At 44.6% G+C, this 18,503-nt stretch overlaps 1 non-coding gene across 1 annotated transcript; it reads right to left on the bottom strand.

Annotated features, from left to right (window-relative positions):
- Positions 1 to 4,986: 4,986 nt before the first annotated feature.
- Positions 4,987 to 5,121, bottom strand: LOC113894817. The gene has a single exon (XR_003511662.1). It is a non-coding gene; the product is annotated as a small nucleolar RNA SNORA70 (small nucleolar RNA).
- Between the last annotated feature and the right edge of the window lie 13,382 nt (positions 5,122 to 18,503).

Raw genomic sequence — 18,503 nt, 5'->3', positions numbered from 1 at the left:
GGAAAAAAGCGCAGGGCTGTGGGAGAACTATGAAAGCAACTGTTACTTAGGGTTATGTTTGGGTCTGTGTTATTCATAGCGTTGTTACCATAGTTACAGCTTAACCCTCCCATAATTGTGAATTAAAAGCCACACAGATGTCTATGAGGATACCCTGACCCTAACTGGTAAATCCATGCCACTGTTGCTGCTGCTAAGTCACTTCAGTCGTGTCCAGCTCTGTGCAACCCCATAGACGGCACTCCACCGGCTCCCCCGTCCCTGGGATTCTCCAGGCAAGAACACTGGAGTGGGTTGCCATTTCCTTCTCCAATGCATGAAAGTGAAAAGTGAAAGTGAAGTCGCTCAGTCGTGTCCGACTCTTTGTGACCCCATGGACTGCAGCCCACCAGGCTCCTCCGTCCATGGGATTTTCCAGGCAAGAGTACTGGAGTGCTGGCGTCAGAGATATTCAGGGAGTGGCAGGGGTTCCAGCAGCCACAGTGCTTTCTCCCTGGCTCTACCCTGCCCCTTCCACCCCAGGTCCACGATTTACCCTCTTTGTGGCTCAATGAGCTCCTACAGGAACCAGGGCGGCTCAGAGCTCGTCCTGCCTGTACTGAAGGTTAAGCGAACACCATTCCCCAAATGTGGAAATGAAAGATTTCCAAAGTCCCATGGCAACATTCTGTAAGGAACCAAACACTCCTGCTCGCAGAGGTTAACCCTCAAATCCCCGATACTTATTCTCTGAAGCTCTAGGAGAGAGTGCTTACTTCATCCAGAGATGAGGGATCTGGCCCCATATAAACAAACCAAGTTACAACTGTGTGACCAACATATTTCGCTTATAAAGCTCAACTAAGGGGCTTTACATGCTGGACCTGCAGCCCAGTGATGGGTGTTCCTGCCAGACCAAAAGCAAAGTCATGTGATTTTTAGATGCTGCCTTCTTGGGATTGGGCCCACCAGGTTCCACAGCTCCGGAAGGCTGCTCCAGCTGGAACACCTGTAGCCAGCGCACGGGGATTCAGAAGCACTTGTTCCAGCCTAAGCCTTGCCAAATGTCTTTACACCGCAGAAATGGCATGAAATCTGGCCTTTGAAGAGGGCAGGGGGCTCCCAGCTTGCATCACATTCTTCCAGGCTTAATCTACTCAACAACCAAAGTGGAAACAGCTTCCCCCATCCCCCAACTCACGCCCATCATGGCCAACCGAGTATACGATAGAATCTACTGTTGCCATAGAACAGGCTTCAGGGGTGACTAACTCTGCCCCATGTTCCTCCAGAGAACTTTCCAGAATTTTACTGAGGGCATGATTTGGGGGGACAACTGTTCTTTCTCCAAAAGGAGAATAATCTGCACCAGGGAAAAAGGAGAAGCTTTGAGCAACACTGACAGTTTAGTTCATGTTTATCTTTCAGTTGCTTCTTCGATTCAGCAGAACCGGTAGGACATTACGGATGTGGTACCATAATACAACACAGGTGGTCCTGGAACTTCTGTTACAGCTATGATCCTGTCCCTTCCAGAGGGGGCCAGCCAGAGGGGTGGGCACATAGCATCTTCAGTGCATCTCTCTGTGACTTTATTCCTGGGAGCAGAAAGTGGGGGAAGGCAGCTTGGGGCTGACTTCACAAAGCGTGGCTGGGTGAGTGTTCCGAATTGGTTCCAGAAAAGGTGGAGGCCAGCCTGTGCTTCAGGCTTTCTTGCCTCCATCAGCCAGGTCCCTGGAGGAGGACTTTTCAAAGACAAGTGGCAAGTGTCATCTAGAACAGGGATCCATGACCTGTTAGGAACTGGGCGGCAGGCAGTGAGCCAGTGAACCTTCCGCTGTATTTACAGCCACTCTGCATCACTCACATTACCGCCTGAGCTCTGCCTCCTGTCAGATCAGCAGCAGCATTAGATTCTCGTAGAAGCCCAAACCCTACTGTGAAATGGGCATCCAAAGGATCTAGGGTGCATGCCCCTCGTAAGAATTATCCAGAAACCATCCACCCTGTGGAGCCATCCATCCCACTCTGTGGAAATACTGTCTTCCATGATCTGGTTCCTGGTGTTCGAAAAGGTAATAGACCTCTGATCTAGTGTTCAATAGTTTTTTCATGCTAAATTCATCATTTCCATAATTATTTCTAACAAGAGCCCATTGGCTGTCTCACTTGTCTCATTCTCATTTCCTTTATCCTGTCTCTTCTTCCTTTGGAGGTAATATGATAGAGTATACAAGAAGAGACTTGGACCTGACTGTTCTCTCCCAGAAACTCTGATTGAGGAGTAAGCAAGAAAAATGTCATTTAAAATTATTTCAGTTATTTATTAGAAATGGGGAGTTGGATTTACCTTTGGGGCATACTATCCTTTTGTCCTGGGCAAAACTAAAACCCAACAGTAATATTTAATTGGTAGTGCGGTTTCATTTTGAAAAGTAGCCATCATTGTTTTTTGAAGAAAAGCTAAACGCAGTGAAGCAACTCTAAAGTGAGAAATGAAATGTTCTGTTGGTAATGCAGTTCAGTGAAGGTTACTATACTAACACTGCATCTCTTATTTCTCTCTGTGTTGAGTATGCTTTGAAGGGAGAGCATCTGGTGCCCAGCGGGCACTTAATATATATGTGCTGACCGATGGCTTAACTGGCTATGACTTTAGAACTTGCAGGGTTTCCTTTTTTCTAGATTGGTGGGTTTCTCGTCTTGGACTGAAAGAAGGTGGGTCTTACTTTGAGCAAATGCTATGTATTTCTGAAGTTCTGTAATAACTTGAATTCTTACAATAATCAGTTAAAATGCACCAGGAAAAAAACAATTAGAGGATCTCACTGTGACATTTCAGTAGTGATTATCTCAGAATGATGAAGGTGTAATACGCAGTCTGTTAGCTTTTGTTTTTAAAGCAGACCATTTTTACAATTAGTGAGGGTTGCTACCACTGATAGAATTAAGAGTCTCTTACTCCTAAACAGTCTGTGTTGATTTTGTTTCTTACATATGTATTGTTGATTACAGTACATGATTAATGTGCATAATCTTGCACATTACATGATTATGTGCATGTGTGCCTATTAAGTCGCTTCACAAGTGTCTGACTCTTTGCGACCCTATGGACTGTAATCCGCTAGGCTCCTCTGTCCATGGGATTCTCCAGGCAAGGATACTGGAGTGGGTTTCCATGCTCCTCTCTGGGAGATCTTCCTGACACAGGAATCAAATCCACTGTGATTCGATCCGCAATGCAAAGCCAGTGAGCATTGACAGGTGGCTTCCTTACCACTAGAGCCATTGTATCTCACCATATTAATTTCACTGAATATTCCTGCTAAGGTCTTATAGGAAATCTGTTCTGCATGCATACAACTTTTATTCACTAGTGGGAAGGACTCCCCTTTGAGACCCTCCAGAACATTGAGGGGGAAGGTTCTAGAAAGACTGTGAGTTTTGGTTTATTCTGTTCCCAAATAGCTCCTATAAGAGTGTAGTGAGAGGCAAGGACAAGTGGGTGGAAAACAACTCAGTTCAGTTCAGTTCATTCAGGCACTCAGTCCTGTCTGACTCTTTGCAACACCATGGACTGCAGCATGCCAGGCCTCCCTGTCCATCACCAACCTCCGGAGTTTACTCAAACTCTTGTCCATCGAGTCGGTGATGCCATCCAACCATCTCATCCTCTGTCATTCTCTTCTCCTCCTGCCTTCAATCTTTCCCAGGATCAGGATCTTTTCAGATAAGTCAGTTCTTCCCATCAGGTGGCCAAAGTATTGGAGTTTCAGCTTCAGCATCAGTCCTTCCCATGAATATTAAGGTCTGATTTCCTTTAGGATTGACTGGTTTGATCTCTGTGCACTCCAACGGACTCTCGAGTCTTCTCTAACACCACAGTTCAAAAGTATCAGTTCTTCGGTGCTCAGCTTTGTAGTCCAACTCTCACATCCATACGTGACTTCTGGAAAAACCATAGCTTTGACCAGATGGACCTTTGTTGACAAAGTAATGTCTCTGCTTTTTAATATGCTGTCTAGGTTGGTCATAGCTTTTCTTCCAAGGAGCGAGCATCTTTTAACTTCATGTCTTCAGTCACCATCTGCAGTGATTTTGGAGCCAAAAAAATAAAGTCTGTCACTGTTTCCATTGTTTCCCATCTATTTGCCACAGTTGGAAAAACAAATCATCCTCCAAGGAAGAGGGGCCAAATAAAGATAAAGCCTCAGGACAACTGAAGTCATCATATACATTTGAAAAATTGTCATATGTATGCCTAAAGTATACAAAGTACTACTAGGGAATGTAGCTGGAACTCCAATACTTTGGCCAGCTGACGCAAAGAGCCGACTCATTGGAAAAGACTGATGCTGGGAAAGGTTGAGGGCATGAGGAGAAGGGGATGACAGAGGATGAGATGGCTGGATGGCATCACTGATTCAATGGACATGAGTTTAAGCAAACCCTGGGAGATAGTGAAGGACAGGGAAGCCTGGCATACTTCAGTCCATGGGTTTGCAAAAAGTCAGACATGACTTATTGACTGAACAACAACGGAATGTACTACAGTGTGGCATCTCAATATATATATATTTTATAAGAAAGTAGGATTTATTGGTGGGCATGAGTAAGGAGGGGACAGCTCCAAGACTCTCAAGAGTGCAGGGCCTGCCTTTTGTCCAGAGGGCCGCCATTAGGGTTGTGTATATAACATGTGGCCCCCAGCCATCCTGAATGTGCCGCTTTTCTCTCACGTTTTCAAGTTTATCTGCACTAAACTTAGCAAATGCCCGCTTCTTGGAGATGTAGATACAATATGTGGTGGCCAGGGAACTTGAACTTGGCCCCAAGGAGAGTCTCAGTCACAGGCTCCTTGTTCTGCAGCTCAGTGTGGATGGACATTATGACTTGGCCAATGTGGACCCTGGCCAGTGTGCCCCAGGGCTTTCCAGAGGCACCACGCATACCTGTCTGGAGCCTAGACTGGGGACAGCATGCCAGTCATGAAAGTCCACTGGAAAGAGCTGTATCCCAGGTCCCTTAGGGCAACCTGTACAGGCAACAGGCTGCATACACTACCGAGGAGGCTGCTGTTTGCAGCCACTGCACACTGGGCCCCCACGGGGAAAAGAGCACAGTCGGCCTAACTGGCTGCAATGGTGTGCGTGCATGCGTAGTTGCTCAGGCGTGTCTGACTCTTTGTGATCCCATGGACAGTAGCCCACCAGACTCCTCTGTCCATGGGATTCTCCAGGCAAGAATACTGGAGTGGGTAGCCATTTCCTCCCCCTGGGCATCTTCCTGACCCAGAGATGGAACCCATATCTCTTGCGTCTCCTGCATTGGCAGGTGGATTCTTTAACACTGTGCCACCTGGGAAGCCCAGCTGCAGTGGCATCTCTAAAAGAAGAAGACGAAGAGGAGGAAGAGGTGGGTAGAAATCCCACAAGCCAAATCAATAACATTGTTTGGTTACATAGTATTTATGGTTGCCTAAATGTGTTTAAGTACAATTTGTTGTCAAGCACAGAAGGCTCTTCTCATAACAGCTATTGATTTTATGGGTTCAGTACCCTGTAGGTCTCCTGTTTCTGGTATCAGGAGCAACTACAAGTGATGTGGGTCCCATGGATCACAATTTTTAAGCTCCTGAGTGAAGTGTGAATTCAGTCCCTTTGTCTGTGGCGTAAAGAGTTTCTACTGTGTCTGTCACTTCAAAACATTCAGCTCACAAAAGCTATCGCTAACAAAGGGTCCAACAAGGTAGGTGAAAAACAGATTGACTCAATTCCTCTGAGATCCGCATCAACAGGTTTTGGGCTGACAGGTAAATATTGACTAAACCAGACCTGAGAGCTGAGAGGAGGCAGAGGTGCAGAAGAAAATCCCTTCCTCCTTTCTGGGGGCAAGTCCACCGTTTTTAGTTTTCTTAATGATGAAATGCTGTTGGAAGTCAGGCATTACATGGCAGTGGCAATGTGCCCCCTTTCACCTGTGTAGCAAATGTAGCTAATTCTGTCACCCGCCTGAGGGTATCACAGGAACTCAGGAAAATAGAGAGGAACATCACAGAGTGTGGTATAGTGGTTATAACATGTTATCACAATGACGAGAGTGGAATAGTTGGCCAGAGGTGACTAGAGATATGGATCTGAGTAAATATCTTTTTCTATTTGATTAAAAAAAGTTTATTGGAGTATAATTGCTTTACAATGTTGTGTTAGTTTCTGCTGTATAGCAAAGTGAATCGGCTATAGAGATACATCAATAACCTCAGATATGCAGATGACACCACCCTTACAGAAGAAATTGAAGAGGAAGTGAAGAGTCTCTTGACGAAAGTGAAAGAGAAGAGTGAAAAAGCTGGCTTAAAACTCAACGTTCAAAAAATTAAGATCATAGCATCCATTCCCATCACTTGATGGCAAATAGATGGGGAAATAATGGAAACAGTGACAGACTTTTTTGGGGGGGGCTCCAAAATCACTGCAGATCGTGACTGTGGCCATGAAATTAAAAGGCGCTTGCTTCTAAGAAGAAAAGCTATGACCAACCTAGACAGCATATTAAAAAGCAGAGACATTACTTTGCAGACTAAGGTCTATGTAGTCAAAGCTATGGCTTTTCCAGTAGTCATGTATGGATGTGAGAGTTGGACCATAAAGAAAGCTGAGCACTGAAGAATTGATGCTTTTGAACTGTGGTGTTGGAGAAGACTCTTGAGAGTCCCTTGGACTACAAGGAGATCAAGCCAGTCCATCCTAAAGGAGATCAGTCCTGAATATTCATTGGAAGGACTGATGTTGAAGCTGAAACTCAAATGCTTTGGCCACCTGATGCGAAGAACTGACTCATTGGAAAAGATCCTGATCCTGGGAAAGATTGAAGTCAGGAGGAGAAGGGGACGACAGAGGATGAGATGGTTGGATGGCATCACCAATTCAATGGACATGAGTTTGGGTAAACTCTGGGAGTTGGTGATGGACAGGGAGGCCTGGCATGTGGCACTCCATGGGGTCGCAAAGAGTTAGACACGACTGAGGGACTGAACTGAACTGAACTGAATAAGTATACATAGAGCCCCTCCCTCTTGGACCTCCCTCCAACTCCCTGACCCCATCCCACCCCTCTAGGTCATCACAGAGCACCGAGCTGAGTTGCCTGTGTTATACAGCAGCTTCCCAAGATGTAGTGCACATATAGAATGGAATATTGCTCAACCATAAAAAGAAATGAAATTGGATCATTTGTAGAGAAGTGGATAGACTTAGAGTTTATAATACAGAGAGAAGTAAGTCAGAAAGGGAAAAACAAATATCAGATATTAATGCATATACATGGAATCCGGAGAAAGCAATGGCAATCCACTCCTGTGTTCTTGCCTAGAGAATCCCAGGGACAGTGGAGCCTGGTGGGCTGCCGTCTATGGGGTCACACAGAGTCGGACATGACTGAAGCGACTTAGCAGCAGCAGCATACATGGAATCAGGTAAATTTTAAAGCTAGGAATGTGGAAAGTTACTCTCAAAATCGCCATCCTGTTCTCACCGATAACAAATTTGGTTTTACAAATTTTGCTCCAATATAGTAAATGGTGTCTCTAATTTGTCATGGCATATGAATTAATCTTAGGGTCTGTGGTAGAAATGATATTAAGTCAATGCAGTAAGTGGAAGAGAAACTTTACAGCAAATTACTTTGTACTTCTTCTGGAAATGAAGACGTGTTTCACTGACTGAATAATGAATGCCAATAATAGAGAGCATTTATTTCACCTGAAAGGCAAATTCATCATAGATAACTAATGAAAATAATGTGATTTAGCTGTTAAGTTGTGTCTGACTCTTGAAGACCCCATGGACTGTAGCCCGCCAGGCTCCTCTATCCATGGGATTCTCCAGGCAAGAATACTAGAGTGTATTGCCATTTCCTTCTCCAGGGGATCTTCCTCACCCAGGGATTGAACCTGGGTCTCCTGCATTGCAGGTGATTCTTTACCAGCTGAGCTACCCGGAAAGCAATGAAAATGATAGCTCACATTTATCGCAGACTTCTGATGTGACAAGCACTGTTCTAGGTGTGCTGTGTGAATGATGTCAGCTTTCATCTGGTTCTGTGAGGTCGAGTGGCCAAGGTGGACTCATCCTTTATGGCACTGCCATCATACTCCATGGCCCCTGGCCTGGGGCTGCTTCTGCCTCCTCCTTTATCCCTCATGAAGTATTGGGGTGCACTCTAGCTGGTCTTCTTGGCTTCTCTGTCCATGTTACATCCCCACTGATGTTCTTGAAGCCCACACACGTCTTAGCTGGGTTAGAAATGGATGTTCTCTTAGAACAGATGGAGCATCCGAACTTTCCCAGGAAGAACTAGCTTTAGCAGACCCGTGGTTTTAGGCATGCAAACAAGACAGAGCAAAAAAGTTTCAGGAGCAAAGTTGGGGTAGGGGAGGAGCTGGGGTCAGACCTACATGGAGGGGAGTGAAAGAGGTGATTTCCCAGGCCACTCAGGACAATCAGAGGTTAGATGGAAAAGTGCCTTTCTCCCTCAGGGGTTGGGCAGACAGAGCCCACAGAAGTTAAGTCTGGTAGGGCTCAGAGCTCTAGATGCCTGAGGCTTCGAGTGAGGAGGAGTGAGCCTGAGTTTGCAGTGTGGGTGGGGGATGGGAGGGACAAATAAAGGGGGCACCGGCCTTTGACTCCCTTTGCCACCGGTCTTACTTTTACTTCTGTAATATCTTTTTATCATTGACTTAAGAATAGTTTTGGCATATATTCTGAGAAAACCATAATACAAAAAGACACATGTACCCCAATGTTCATTGCAGCACTGTTTACAATAACCAGGACATGGAAGCATCCTAGATGTCCATTGGCAGATGTATGGATAAAGAAGATGTGGTACAAAAATACAATGGAGTATTATTCAGCCGTGAAAAAGAATGGACTTGAGTCTGTTCTAGTGAGGTGGATGAACTTAGAGTCTGTTATGCAGAGGGAAGTTAAGTCAGAAAGAGGAGAACATATAAACTCATACTTGTGGAATCTAGGAAAATGGTGCAGATGAACCAATTTGCAGGGCAGGAATAGAGACCCAGATGCAGAGAATGGACATGTGGACCCAAGGGGGAAGGAGAGAGTGGGATGAATTGGGAGATTGGAATCGACATATACATGCTACCATGTGTGAAACAGATAGCTAGTGGGAAATGACTGCATAGCACAGGGAGCTCAGCTCAGTGCTCTGTAATGACCTAGAGCGGTGGGATGGGGGGTGGGTGAGAGGGAGGTCCAAGAGGGAGGGGATATATGTGTACACGTGGATGATTCACATTGTTGTACAGCAGAAACTAACAAATCTTTGTAGAGTAATTATGTCCCAATAAAAACAAATAAAGAATGATTATGTCAACACATTTCCTCAAAACACTTATTGGGACAATCCTATGTTGGATAAATGTGCTGCTTCCCAACTTCTATCCTCAACTGCTTCAGTTTTGACACCTGCAGCCAAGCCAGAGAAGGTGGCTCTGTGAACAGTCTGAGAACTTGACCTTGAGTCTGGGTCCCAGACCTTATATAGCATGGATGCTAAATTCAGATGGCCGTGGCTGAGAGCATAGCCCAGCCCTGGTCCTGATGGGCTGGTGAGAAACAACCAGAATCTGTGCTTGAAAGGACACGACTACTTTGGGCTTCACTGGCACAAGGAACCCATGCTCTGTGAACTCACCCATCTCTCTGCCTTTGTGTTTTCCTTTCTTATCTTTGATTGCTCTCCCACTGTTGTTCTGTAGTGAATCTCTTTTAGAAACTTAAAAGACGCTTGCTCCTTGGAAGAAAAGTTATGACCAACCTAGACAGTATATTAAAAAGCAGAGACATTACTTTGCAGACAAATGTCAGTCTAGTCAAGGCTATGGTTTTTCTAGTAGTTATGTATGGATATGAGAGTTGGACCATAAAGAAAGCTGAGCATGGAAAAATTGATGCTTTTGAACTGTGGTGTTGGAGAAGACTCTTGAGAGTCTCTTGGACAACAAGGAGATCCAACTAGTCCATCCTAAACAAAATCAGTCTTGAATATTCATTAGAAAGACTGATGTTGAAGCTGAAACTCCAATACTTTGGCCACCTGATGCGAAGAACTGACTCATTGAAAAGACCCTGATGCTGGGAAAGATTGAAGGTGGGAGGAGAAGGGGACGGCAGAGGATGAGATAGTTGGATGGTATCACCAACTCAATGGACATGAGTTTGAGTAAACTCCGGGAATTGGTGATGGACAGGGAGGGCTGATGTGCTGCAGTCCATGGGATTGCAGAGTCGGACATGACTGAGCAACTGAACTGAACTGAAATCTTACCTCGGGGCTTCCCTGGTGGCTCAGCGGTAAAGAATCCACCTGACTATGCAGGAGAGATGGGTTTGATCCCTGCTTGGGGAGGCTCCCCTAGAGAAGGAAATGGCAACCCATCCAGTATTTTTGCCTGGGAAATCTCATGGACAGAGGAGCCTGGAAGGCTAGAGTCCGTGGAATCTCAAAAAGTCAGACACGACTTAGTGACTAAGCAACAACAATCTTACCTCAGTTGAATTGAGGGGCTGGGCCCAGGTGAAGTGAGGCCACAGAGAAGGAACTGCTAGGTCATTCCCCCAACCCTCAACCCCCACCATGGGTGCCTCCATACAAATGGAGTCTTGATTGTTAGGGTCAATGGAAGTCCCTTGATAGGAATCTAATATCTTTCAGAGGCACTTTGTCAAACATTAGTGAAGGTAAGTGTTGGTATTATCAGTTAGAAAAGCTGAGCCAGAGGAGACTGAATCATTGGACTTTTGACCACTTCCTGGGTCAGGGGTCACAGGGAGTTGCTTGGATATAAATTCAATTCTTAGGAGTCTGAGTTCAAATTTCAGATCCTTCAACCTGTCTACTAGACAGTCTGAGGAGAGGAGAGAGCATGAGAAAAGAGGTAAGAAAGAGCATGAGTTTAGAGTCAGACACAGCTGAGCAGAAAGCCTACCCTTTAATAGCTATGTGACCTTGAAAATGTCTCTTAATCCCCCTGCCTCAGCTTCCTCAATGGCAAACTGAACATAAGAAGTCACAGTAGAAACATCCTAACAATTAGTTGAGATAATATAGATAAAAGATTTAGTACAGACAGTGGCCCATAATAAAAGCAAATGGAATTATTACTTACTTAATTTATACCTAATAGAGTGTCTGGAATATTGTTGATACACAATAATTATGTGTTGAATTTAATTGAATCCTGATATTTCACTGGGCACACTCGGTAAGCTTAGAGAAGTGGTGGAGGTTTAATACAAGGTTCTAGATCTGCTTAGGGTCAATCTAGAGTAATGAGGAGCTGCCACTTGCTCCATTAAGTGAGACAGCTAATGGGCCCTGAGTCATCAGGGTTTAATATGTTTGCTTTTTAGACAGATAAGTGGAACTCTGAACTGAAAACAGGAGTAAACTGAGGGCAGGATGCTGGCTGGGATTGGTGGCCAGGATTCCTGCTGCCAAGGATATGTAAGCTTCCCCATTTGCAAGAAAGTGAACTTCCAACTCCTGGCCCAGTGACAGGAGGGCAGAGACCACACAGCTGGGCTGGGTCCACACAGGACTCAGTCTCTTATCCCCATTTCTCTCTGCTCTTCTAGATATAGTACTTTCTTGTCTTTAAAATAGCCAAATAGCCTATTTAAAAACAGTTAAATTACTTCTTATTAGGTAAACGCCACAATCTGAAAGGACAAAAATCAACTGCCAATAAGAGAATAAATAAAAGAACTTAACTAAAAGAACTTACAAGGAGTTTTCTTAAGAGAAAAAGACAGATCAATCATCCAGTCAATGAGTTACTGCCTTCTGTGTGCTAAGAACTATGAATATGCAAATCACAGATTAAGTGGAAAATGACTAAATAGACAATTGTTTTTGTTCAATCACTCATTCGAGTCTGACTCTTTGCAACCCCATGGACTGCAGCATGCCCGGCTTCCCTGGCCTTCACTATCTCCTGGAGTTTACTCAAACTCACGTCCATTGAGTCAGTGATGCCATCCAATCATCTTATCCTCTGCCATCCCCTTCTCCTCCTGCCCTCAGTCTTTCCCAGCATCAGGGCCTTTTCTTTTTTTTTTTTTTGGAAAAATATATTTTATTCAGAGAAATGCATTCAAAGGCACACTTTTCCAGTATATATAAAAGGGACTATTTTCAAAAAATCACATTGCCCTCCCAAGAGCCTCCTTGAGACTATAAAACCACTGAGAGTCAGTCTGAAAATGCAAATTATGAGCCAGGAAGCTCAGAACATCACATGTGGGCCTCATCTGCACAAAAGATTTGTAACTGAAGTGACAACTTAAGATATGACTTAGGTAATGTAGATATGACTGACTCGATTTCCCCATTTACATTCTGTGGAAAGTCCAATCCTTCCCAAGATTTCTGCAAATCCCCAGGGGACTTACATGCCCGTGATAACCTTTGAACTGAGCAATTTACACTGAATTTCAATTAATTCCATGAATTTTAAGCTGACCCTGTTTTGAACTAGGTATGGAATAATCCCTGATGTTTACAAAACTCCACGCTCATGGGCCTCTTTTGGCAATTTGTAAAAGCAGAGAAGTAATGAGAAGGCAACATGCATGTGTGTGTGCTCAGTTGCTCAGTCATGTCTGACTGAGACCCCATGGACTGTAGCCTGCCAGGCTCCTCTGTCCATGAGATTTTCCAGGCAGGAGTACTGGAGTGGGTTGCCATTTCCTCCCCCAGGGCCTTTTCTAATGATTCAGATCTTCTCATCAGGTGGCCAAAGTATTGGAGCTTCACCTTCAGGATCAGTCCATCCAATGAATATTTAGGGTTGATTTCCTACAGTCTAAGAATTTAGAGGAGGGAGGGATAGTAGGTCAAGAGGTGAACATAGTAAGTGGTCTACTTCATCTGTGTTTTCCTGCTTCCGCATTCATTCCACACCCCAGCTGGTCCACAGGCTTGTCTTGGAGAGCCAGGATGGAAGTTAGGGAACAGCCAGTGAATGAGGACTCTTGACCCCTCATCCACAGTGTGCTATTTTGGCTGACTCCCTTGTTCCCTGGAGTGGGTCTGGGGGATGTTTGCACAGGCTTTTCAGACAAGAGAGGACCTGACATGAGTTTTAAAGGATGGACGGACTTTGGAAAAGAAGGAAAGTAGGAAAAGTTATTCCAGCTAGGGGAAAGGAAATAAGTAAGCGAAATAGGAAAAGTGGGAAAATAAAAGATACATTCTGGAAACACTGATGAAGTGTTATTAACTATCACAGTTGGGCAGGATCCAGTTATGGGGATGGTCCCCATCATGGTCTTTGTCCTCAAGATGCTATGTATGAGGGATATGCATATGAGAAATTTTCGTCAGCTCTCTTCCTCATGCCTTGCTTTTGTCTGCACATAGTCAGGCCACTTAAGATAGTTCTCTGCTCTCTGTACATGCTTGCCCTGGTAACCGACGAGCCAACCTGACATCAGTTCCTCCCAGTTGCCAGTCCATGCCCCCAACCCTCTGCTGCATATACAGTAGGGTGTCACTTTAGGGTGACCTTGCTTCAGACATGTAAGCTCCTCCATCCATTAAACCATTGATGTCTTTGTCACTGACTCTGGGCTCTTTCTCAGGCTGGGCAAGCATAGGGCTTGTAAGCCTGCAGTGTGCAGCTCAAGGCTCTGGGATCCATGCTGGTTCCCTTCTTGAATTTTTGGTCAGAAGCACTTCTGATTATAAGATGCCCTTAGGTTTGGTGTTGCTTTCATTCATAAAGGATGAAGACATGAAGAGAGTTCACTGTGAAGAAGCAAAGAAAAAGAGTATGAAGAGAAGAAGAGTACTTTCACACTGGTATTTCTGCAGGTAGCTCCCTTTCTCCCTTGGTAACATTTCCATCCTCTAATTGATGCCTTTGTGTTTCCTCAAGGCTATGACTTTGGTTTCAGTGAGTAGACTCAGGAAAGGCCTAATGTATTCAAGTCAGATGTATAATGATTCCATGAACTAAGAAATAAACTCTGCTCCACATTATTTTATTATTCCTAATTGCATCTTGGTCACCCAATCCCAAAATGTGTGTGGGAGTAGGGGTGGGAGGGGGTTCCACACACCTCCAAAAATGATGCTCCCAGGCATCAGCCAGATGTCCTACAATTCAAGTCAGTTCTAACACTGTCTACCAGAAGACTGAAGCTGAAGCGCAATACTTTGGTCACCTGATGAGAAGAGCTGACTCCTTGGAAAATACCCTGATGCTGGGAAAAATTGAAGACAGGCAGAGAAGGGAATGACAGAGGATGAGATGGTTGGTTGGTATCACCGACTCAGTGGACATGGGTTTGAGCAAGCTCTGGGAGATGGTGAAGGACAAGGAAGCCTGGTGTGCTGCAGTCCATGGGGTCACAAAGAGTCAGACACAACTTAATGACTGAACGACTGAGAGATGACATCCAATACCACATGTATAGTGCTGAACCCCAAAAGACTCCACCTTAATGACAAACGCAAACCTGTGTTTCTGATGGCCAGTTAGAAATCTATTCAGTTCAGTTTCTCAGTCGACTCCGACTCTTTGCGACCCCATGAATCGCAGCACACCAGGCCTCCCTGTCCATCACCAATTCTCGGAGTTCACCCAGACCCACATCCATCGAGTCAGTGATGCCATCCAGCCATCTCATCCTCTGTCGTCCCCCTCTCCTCCTGTCCCAAACCCTCCCAGCATCAGAGTCTTTTCCAATGAATCAACTCTTCGCATGAGGTGGCCAAAGTACTGGAGTTTCAGCTTTAGCATCATTCCTTCCAAAGAAATCCCAGGGCTGATCTCCTTCAGAATGGACTGATTGGATCTCCCTGCAGTCCAAGGGACTCTCAAGAGTCTTCTCCAACACTACAGTTCAAAAGCATCAATTCTTCGGTGCTCAGCCTTCTTCACAGTCCAACTCTCACATCCATACATGACCACAGGAAAAACCATAGCCGTGACTAGACGAATCTTTGTTGGCAAAGTAGTGTCTCTGCTTTTGAATATGCTATCTAGGTTGAGAGTTCCAGAAAAACATCTATTTCTGCTTTATTGACTATGCCAAAGCCTTTGACTGTGTGGATCACAAGGAACTGTGGAAAATTCTAAGAGATGGGAATACCAGACCACGTGATCTGCCTCTTGAGAAATCTGTGTGCAGGTCAGGAAGCAACAGTTAGAACTGGACATGGAACAACAGACTGGTTCCAAATAGGAAAAGGAGTATGTCAAGGATGTATATTGTCACCCTGCTTATTTAACTTCTATGCAGAGTACATCATGAGAAACGCTGGGCTGGAAGAAGCACAAGCTGGAATCAAGATTGCCTGGAGAAATATCAATAACCTCAGCTATGCAGATGACACCACCCTTATGGCAGAACATGAAGAGGAACTAAAAAGCCTCTTGAAGAAGGTGGAAGTGGAGAGTGAAAAAGTTGGCTTAAAGCTCAACATTCAGAAAACGAAGATCATGGCATCCGGTCCCATCACTTCATGGGACATAGATGGGGAAACAGTGGAAACAGTGACAGATTTTATTTTTCTGGGCTCCCAAATCACTGCAGATGGTGACTGCAGCCATGAAATTAAAAGACGCTTACTCCTTGGAAGAAAAGTTATGACCAACCTAGATAGCATATTCAAAAGCAGAGACATTACTTTGCCAACAAAGATTCGTCTAGTCAAGGCTATGGTTTTTCCTGTGGTCATGTATGGATGTGAGAGTTGGACTGTGAAGAAGGCTGAGCACCGAAGAATTGATGCTTTTGAACTGTGGTGTTGGAGAAGACTCTTGAGAGTCCTTTGGACTGCAAGGAGATACAATCAGTCCATTCTAAAGGAGATCAGCCCTGGGATTTCTTTGGAAGGAATGATGCTAAAGCTGAAACTCCAGTACTTTGGCCACCTCATGCGAAGAGTTGATTCATTGGAAAAGACTCTGATGCTGGGAGGGATTGGGGGCAGGAGGAGAAGGGGATGACAGAGGATGAGACGGCTAGATGGCATCACTGACTCGATGGACGTGAGTCTGAGTGAACTCCAGGAGTTGGTGATGGACAGGGAGGCCTGGTGTGCTGCGATTCATGGGGTCGCAAAGAGTCGGACACGACTGAGCGACTGATCTGATCTGATCTAGGTTGGTCAGAACTTTCCTTCCAAGGAGTAAGCAGCTTTTAATTTCATGGCTGCAGTCACCATCTGCAGTGATTTGGGAGCCCAGAAAAATAAAATCTGGCACTGTTTCCACTGTTTCCCCATCTATCTCCCATGAAGTGATGGGACCAGATGCCATGATCTTCGTTTTCTGAATGTTGAGCTTTAAGCCAACTTTTTCACTCTCCTCTTTCACTTTCATCAAGAGGCTTTTTAGTTCCTCTTCACTTTCTGCCATAGGGTGGTGTCATCTGCATATCTGAGGTTATTGATATTTCTCCGGGCAATCTTGATTCCAGCTTGTGTTTCTTCCAGCCCAGCGTTTCTCATGATGTACTCTGCATAGAAGTTAAATAAGCAGGGTGACAATATACAGCCTTGACGTACTCCTTTTCCTATTTGGAACCAGTCTGTTGTTCCATGTCCAGTTCTAACTGTTGCTTCCTGACCTGCACACAGATTTCTCAAGAGGCAGATCAGGTGGTCTGGTATTCCCACCTCTTAGAATTTTCCACAGTTTCTTGTCATTCACACAGTCAAAGGCTTTGGCATAGTCAATAAAGCAGAAATAGATGTTCTTCTGGAACTCTCTTCCTTTTTCCATGATCCAGCGGATGTTGGCAATTTGATCTCTGGTTCCTCTGCCTTTTTTAAAACCAGCTTGAACATCAGGAAGTTCACGGTTCATGTATTGCTGAAGCTTGGCTTGGAGAATTTTGAGCATTATTTTACTAGCGTGTGAGATGAGTGCAATGGTGCGGTAGTTTGAGCCTTCTTTGGCATTGCCTTTCTTTGGGATTGGAATGAAAACTCACCTTTTCCAGTCCTGTGGCCACTGCTGAGTTTTCCAAATTTGCTGGCATATTGAGTGCAGCACTTTCACAGCATCATCTTTCAGGATTTGAAATAGCTCAACTGGAATTCCATCACCTCCACTAGCTTTGTTCGTAGTGATGCTTTCTAAGGCCCACTTGACTTCACATTCCAGGATGTCTGGCTCTAGGTCAGTGATCACACCATCGTGATTATCTGGGTCGTGAAGATCTTTTTTGTACAGTTCTTCTGTGTATTCTTGCCATCTCTTCTTAATATCTTCTGCTTCTGTTAGGTCCATACCATTTCTGTCCTTTATCGAGCCCATCTTTGCATGAAATGTTCCCTTGGTATGTCTAATTTTCTTGAAGAGATCTCTAGTCTTTCCCATTCTGTTGTTTTCCTCTATTTCTTTGCATTGATCACTGAGGAAGGCTTTCTTATCTCTTCTTGCTATTCTTTGGAACTCTGCATTCAGATGCTTGTATCTTTCCTTTTATACTTTGCTTTCCACTTCTCTTCTTTTCACAGCTATTTGTAAGGCCTCCCTAGACAGCCATTTTGATTTTCTGCATTTCTTTTTCATGGGGATGGTCTTGATCCCTGTCTCCTGCACAGTGTCACGAACCTCATTCCATAGTTCATCAGGCACTCTATCTATCAGATCTAGGCCCTTAAATCTATTTCTCACTTCCACTGTATAATCATAAGGGATTTGATTTAGGTCATACCCGAATGGCCTAGTGGTTTTCCCTACTTTCTTCAATTTCAGTCTGAATTTGGTAATAAGGAGTTCATGATCTGAGCCACAGTCAGCTCCTGGTCTTGTTTTTGTTGACTGTATAGAGCTTCTCCATCCTTGGCTGCAAAGAATATAGTCAATCTGGTTTTGGTGTTGACCATCTGGTGATGATGTGTAGAGTCTTCTCTTGTGTTGTTGGAAGAGGGTGTTTTCTATGACCAGTGCATTTTCTTGGCAAAACTCTATTAGTCTTTGCCCTGCTTCATTCCGTATTCCAAGGCCAAATTTGCCTGTTACTCCAGGTGTTTCTTGACTTCCTACTTTTGCATTCCAGTCCCCTATAATGAAAAGGACATCTTTTTTAGGTGTTAGTTCTAAAAGGTCTTGTAGGTCTTCATAGAACCATTCAACTTCAGCTTCTTCAGCGTTACTGGTTGGGGCATAGACTTGGATTACTGTGATATTGAGTGGTTTGCCTTGTAAGCGAACAGAGATCATTCTGTCGTTTTTGAGACTGCATTTCAAGTACTGCATTTTGGACTCTTTTGTTGACCATGATGGCTACTCCATTTCTTCTGAGGGATTCCTGCCTGCAGTAGTAGATATAATGGTCATCTGACTTAAATTCACCCATTCCAGTCCATTTGAGTTCGCTGATTCCTAGAATGTCGACGTTCACTCTTGCCATCTCTTGTTTGACCACTTCCAATTTGCCTTGATTCATGGACCTGACATTCCAGGTTCCTATGCAATA

This window comes from Bos indicus x Bos taurus, chromosome 6, assembly GCF_003369695.1.
Source record: "Bos indicus x Bos taurus breed Angus x Brahman F1 hybrid chromosome 6, Bos_hybrid_MaternalHap_v2.0, whole genome shotgun sequence".
In the NCBI taxonomy this organism is placed as follows: Eukaryota; Metazoa; Chordata; class Mammalia; order Artiodactyla; family Bovidae; genus Bos; species Bos indicus x Bos taurus.
Note: the sequence above shows the minus strand (reverse complement) of the source record. Positions and strands in the feature narration are given on the sequence as shown.